Below are 6644 nucleotides of genomic sequence, written 5' to 3' on the forward strand. Positions count from 1 at the left end.
TCCTTGACTGAGCGGGCTCATCACGGTTTGTGCCCCTCAGAAGCTGTTCCACTATGGCTGAAATTAAGGCCAAAGGGTAGTCAACCCTAGAAAGGTGATCAACCTGTGCAGCAAGACTATGTTGCATCTTGTGTGAACAAGATTTATTGAGGCTGTTAACGAGGGAAAACTTTTAATACCTCATTTAACGAGCTTTGAGTGTGCAGAGTTAAAGGGCAAGAGTGACTTCTTACTTCTCAGATCGAAGCTACAAAGCGCGAGGAATCATCAATGGGGACCTCATGCGTTAGTTGTAGAGGCTTTCTTAAACATCTCCAAGACTCCCGAAGCAACAGGCTCGAAAGCGTGATCAGCACAATCAATGAATACCACGTGGTCATACACAAACCTGCACACTTTGACAGGAGACTCATCTAGGTGACCTTCAATATTGCAATCATGATGAGCGAGATAAATATAACATAGTGGAGGCGCCAGGCATGATCCTATACAAATACCATTTATTTGTATATTCTGCAGGATCATGCCTGGCGCCGCCACTGAGTGATATTTATCTAGCTAATCATGATTGAAATATTCAAGGTCCCCTAGATGCGTCTCTCGTTGTCAAAGTGTGCAAGTTTGTGGACGACTACCTGGTATTTATTGATTGCACTGATCATGCTTTTGTGCCTGCTGCTTGGGAGACTTGGAGATCTTTAAGAGCTGCAGCCTCTAGAACTAACAAATGAGGTCCCCACTGATGATTCTTTGCGCTTTCTTGATCTCAGGCAAGTGCCTTACAAATAAACAGGTGGGCTAGTGTTTTGAACCGAGAAGAAGTCACTCTTGCCCTTTAACTCTGCACATTCAAAGCTTGTTAAACGAGGTATTGTAAAGATTTGCCTCGTTAACAGCCTCAATAAATCTTGCTCACATGAAATGCAAGATAGTCTTGCTGCACAGGTTGATCGCCTTTCTTGGGTTGGCTACCCCTTGGCCTTAATTTCAGCCATAGCGGAACAGCTTCTGAAGGGCACAAAACGTGATGAGCGCACTCAGACAAGGAACCAGCCGGTTGAAAGACTGGTTCGCAGTGCTACCGTATGTGCATGATGTCTCCGATAGGCTAAAAAAAGATTTGGCAACCTCCAGGAATCCCAGTCCTTTTCTCAGCCCCGGAAAAGCTGGCAAAGCTCTGTAAGCGTGTAAACGCGCCTAAATCGTGTCAGAGTTCTTGCTCTGTCGGGCACAGAAAACGTTTTGCGATATGTGTAACGAATGTGGTTTACCATATTCCCGTTTTGAGGCAGTAAATATGTTGGACGGACAGGCAGGTGCCTAAATGATCGTTTAAAAGTGCACTATAACGTCCATAACACTGTTCAAGGCCACTTGGGCATTCATTGCCGGGACTGCCGCTGCATGCCCCTCTTTGAAGATACGCAAGTTCTAGCGAAACACAGCTCACCCGGTACATTATTGATGCTTATTTCACCAGAAAAATGGGTAGTGTGTGCGTTAGTGCCCCCTCTATCACGCTGACCCCTAGTGAAGTCTTGTATCTCCACAGATAGAAATTGTGATTTTTTTTAGTGACCATGTTTTAGTACAATGACTTGCTGTTAGAACACCCCTTGTGACTGCCTTTCATTTTCTGCACATGGCCCTTCTTGTGTATAAACACACGATGTGGCAACGCAATAAAATATTGTTCGAAGTCAGCGCAGTGTATGTCATCTCTCGCAGTCCTTGTCCTTCACACTGTACGTCATTTTTATACTGAACAGTGAATATTAATTGATTCAAAATTAGAAAAAATATAGTACACATCTGAGCTGCAAGAATGCAATTGATGCAGCAAATGACGTTTAGCTTTCCAAAAGAAAGAAAATGTTCACGTTTCACCACGAGGTGCAGGGACTCCATTCTCTGAGCATCTTGACCAATAAATGCAGCGCATGGCATTGCTGGAATCTTGCATCCTGCATTAACAAAATAAGAAGAGAATCATGAGAGTTCAGTCTGTGCAATTACACATGTGCACTGTGGAAAATTTGATAAGGCAACAAGCTCCTGAAAGTAACAAACTTAATGTGACTGGGAACAATGAACAGCTCAGGCAACTGGGCAAGACAGGTGAAAGGTAGGAGAAATTTCTATTTTGCAAATTCAGGAATTGCATTTACTGTGAACACTAAACCACTATGTCACTGTGAATACAAGGCACATACAGCAGCAAAAGCAAATAAATTTACAGTAGCCTTTTCACCATAGAAAATAAGAGTGAATAAAATTTAAGGACACTACCAATGACATCTCTCAACAACAGAAATTTGTCCAAGAGTGTGTATGTGACCTTAATATAAAATTGGCATGAAATGTGGAATATATCTCTGCATTACACTTTATAAGTACTGCAGCTGAGAACCTTACGGGATATGGCATATTAAGACTGACATGCACAAGACATTAAAAAATGGCTGTTTTTACACAACATTATTACACTAGGAGACAAAGAGTAATTTTACAGAGAGTACACACAAAATGAAAATGAGGGAACCCCCACTGGCATTATCATTTGCCCTGCAATACATGCATCCAGCCCAACAATCTCCAACTCCCCAATGCAGTTTATTAGACCCTTTCTGTATCCTAAAATTTATTGTGTATTTCTTATTTACTAACTTAGTAATAATTGACAGTTCGGCATACTTTCTTTGAAAATTTAGCATGTGTTAACTATTTTTTTAGAGCAGGCCCCTTTCTTTCAATAGGTTAGCTTGGCAAACGGTGACAAATAGTATTCTCAAAGATCATAAGTTTAAATAAACTTATGATCCTTCGTCATGCTCCCACTTTCTACTTCATGCTCTAAACTGTGATACCCCTCGTAGGCAGTTTATGTTATTCTGTGAATACATACATGGTCCTCCTTTGTGTAGCATCTCAACTAGAGCCTGAAATTTCTTGTCTCCTAAAAAATCATCTCTACCGCCCAAAATATATTGCACGGTTACCCTTCACTTGGGGGGTGGGGAGGGATTGTATATAAGTGTTCACATATTCAATGAACCTCAGAGCCACAACCATTTCTCATCCTGTGTTGCCACTACCCGCATGAGTCGCAATGGTTGTAAATTGGCTACCCGCCCTCCCCCGCCTAAAAGTACATTTTGCCACATGGAAAATGACCACAGCATTGCATTTGATTGAATGAGTCCTGTGCATGTTTTTTTTGTCGTCTTGTAATGGCTAGGTTCAACATGGTCAAGTCTGAAAACTGCCAAGCCCCAACCAATAGTTTGTGTAGTTTCAAAATTATGAAGCATTCATTTTTCAAGACTTGTCCCAAATTAAGCATGAGGCAGATTTTCATGATGCAAATGAGGAAAGGTTGTGCTTAGCGACAATGATAGGCCTGCTATATCCTGCAAAACTGTATGTAATGACATATGCTTGCAATTTTCATGAGCAGCTAGCTCAGTACAACAAATAGGTGCAATGCCTGCGGAAATGTTTTTTAACACCCATGAGTGGTCCTAGTTTCTTGTAGTTTCTTCAAATCCCTTGCAGTCTAGATTGCAATCCGGCGCATGTTAATATTTGAAATAAAAACAGCTCAAATATTAAGGTTTTGAGAATTATACGGGATTAAATTAAGGGTAGACAAGTAATGCAACGAGCAAATAACAAGCTCATTGCATAGAGAAAGGAAATATTCCTTTCCTGCAAAAACATTGGTAGCAGGAAGGTCATACGAAATTAGCACTGAATGCACAATAAAGAATATCATGCTGGAATGCCCCCATCTGTGAATATTCTTGCACAAAGAAAATCCTCATTATGAAAGGCCATCAAGAAAATGCAAGTGTATGCTTTGGATCAAGAGTCATACCTGCAGTATGCACTACAATCGGCAATATTTAAATACACACACAACTGCATATGATATCAAGCTTAGGCCGCCAAAGAGCCTCAGAGTTTTAAATTATAACTTGACTTACTATATTAAACTACACACCTATATCTACTTACAATGTAGTCTTCCCAACTGCTTCCTAGAAGACATCAACCATCTGCCCGAAGGTGAACGCAAGTGGCTTGCTCTTAATAGAGGGCACCAAGGCTGGGCATTTTGAAATTGATGCTATCATCTGCATGACCTGCGAGAAACAACACTCAAAGATAAACAAATGCTATTAGAATGAAAGACAAGATCACTGGTAATGAGCCTCGTTTTGGTTTGCACGAGAAAAGCAAAAAATATGGACTTTGCGCTGCTTACTAAAAAAGAAGCAAGCTTCCTTCCAGATGTTGCAGTCATGCATTAAGATTGTCACACAGCTGCATGTTTGTATGCTCATATGCTGCTGTTGCTACTGTGCCAGCATGCTTTGCATAGCTTATTATTTCAAGTTATATTGATTATTGTGTTTTCTTGCCAATTTTTGGCAAATAGCACCAGCAAAGAAGTAGCTCACTTACACACACACACTCCCTTGTGAGGAGCGAATTCACACACGCACGCATGCATGCACGCGCGCACAAACACACACACACACAAGCCTCTACCACATAAGCAGCTTCCCACGCTTGACACACTGCATTTTTTATCCTTTGACACTCCTACTGCTAAGGCATAAAAAGCCTTCGTGTGACCAACCCTAAACTCCTCAACCTACACTTCCAGCTTAAACACTTTCTCGAGATCCAGGACAAGCCTTCTAGCTTCCCTAGTGCTCCAAACTGTAGTTACGAATTTCAATAGGGCTATAGGCGACAGCTCTCGAAGAGCATGCAAACTACCCGGAGGGACCTAAAGCTTGCATATGATACCTCTAAAGCGCAACAACAACACTTCAAATTTTCAAAATTCATTAAAGCTCCTGAAGACAATTGCTATATACGTAGGACGGGGGGTCTTGAATAACCTGCTGTTCACAATTTCAGCGGTTGTATGCATCAACGGAAATGTGGGCTAATGGGAAATTCACGTCTTTAAGATCAGAATTAGTGTAATGGCGAAACACACTACCATATTTCTTAATCATTTATTTGTGCTCTGGATGTAACGTTTCTTTTAGAATAACAATCAAGGATATCGATTCATCAGCGCAGAGGCGGGAAAAAGGAGGAAGCGTATACCTGACGCCTTCCCACTGATCCTCCTGAGAAACAGCGCCTGATACAGCAGTTGTCCAGGTTGGCTTGAAACCAAACTCGGCTTTCAGGCGGCAACACTCGCTGCACCAAATTGGAAGAGTTTTATTGCGAGTAAAACTCTACGGGCCTTATGCAATACATACACACGCACACAAAACGCACTCGCGCGCACACAAATATACGCACTCTCAAAGCGCAGACACAAAGGCACGCACGCGCACATTGATAAACACAATCACACATACATGCAGGCAGACACGCTAACACGTGCACGCACACACAGTGACCCACACAGAAACACGCTCACAAAACACGTACGCACTAGACACACGCAAGCACGCCGGCCCATACAAACCGGCATGTATGCGCGCGCAAGACACACACACACACACACACACACACACACACACACACACACACACACAAAGCGAGCTGAGCTGAGCGCACGCACACACACGAATCGAGCCGAGCGCGAGCGCGCACACACGCACAGACAAAGCGAGCCGAAAACATGCTGAAGGCGCCCGGCAAGCAGCAACAGCAGCACGCGACCGCATCAGGGAGAACCAATACCGCGCCAGTTCTTTCGAAAGGTGGCAAAGTCAGTCGTCCTTTTTCTACGCGACGCAATAGTGGTCGACCACATTTAACTTAAGTGCGAGCGACCGTATTACAAGAAGCCGCGCTGAACGCACAAAAGAAGCACATCTATGAACGTTGAAGCGCTGAGAAAAGCGTAACTATGCAGGCGCATCACGCCCGATGTAAGACGGGGCGCGATCGAGGTAGTTAACTTGCCCTACTAGGAGTGCAGCTGCTCTTGCTCTTACATTAGTGAATTATGCTACGAGATCACAGTAAGATACTTCTAGAGCGAACAAAAACACGTAACAAACCAAAGAAATACCAAATAAATGGACACTTGCCTGAAAATTTCCATTATGGCAGTACTACCGACCGCCGACACAGGGCACGTTGCAACTGCTCGTCTCAGCGTCCGTGGATCCATCTTCCAGTGCGTACGAACGCTTTGCTTTGAAGTGGAGCACGAGTAATACATAAAGCACGGGCCACACCTTTTTCTACACCGCGCACAAAACTAATCACACGTTTAAAATTATGTCGCACAGCGCGAGACGCGAACGCATTCCACGTAGCTAAAGAATGCAATAATGGCGTAGCTTCCGCCTTCCCATCGTGCCGCGCGCCGAAGTGACTGTACAGCGTCGCCCGTCACTTCCGGTCGCTTTTCATTGGGCAGGGTGGCGGGCGCGCAAATTGAACGTTTATTCTGGCAGGTTTGCTTGCTCGAATGGCCGCCTGTTAGCTGCTGCTTCGTTGTGGCCTCCAACAAGAGCGGTGAGGCGGGTAGTTGCTACTACGGTTCGTGCCGAGCATATTTTTTTTTTTGGGGGGGCGGGGGGCGCAGTCGGCGCTGCATGACTGAGGGTACAGTACACAAATCGGGACCGTGAGCGAGACGATCGGCGCTCTTCTGC

General features: G+C 43.9%; 1 long non-coding RNA gene across 1 annotated transcript; it reads right to left on the bottom strand.

Moving 5' to 3' along the window:
- Positions 1-686: 686 nt before the first annotated feature.
- On the bottom strand, positions 687-6374 carry LOC129384428 (uncharacterized). The gene is made up of 4 exons (XR_011890205.1): positions 6072-6374; positions 5128-5226; positions 4018-4145; positions 687-1964 (listed from the first exon to the last, which is right to left on the bottom strand). It is a non-coding gene; the product is annotated as an uncharacterized lncRNA (long non-coding RNA).
- Between the last annotated feature and the right edge of the window lie 270 nt (positions 6375-6644).

The sequence above is a fragment of the Dermacentor andersoni genome, chromosome 9 (genome assembly GCF_023375885.2).
Source record: "Dermacentor andersoni chromosome 9, qqDerAnde1_hic_scaffold, whole genome shotgun sequence".
NCBI classification, from domain to species: Eukaryota; Metazoa; Arthropoda; class Arachnida; order Ixodida; family Ixodidae; genus Dermacentor; species Dermacentor andersoni.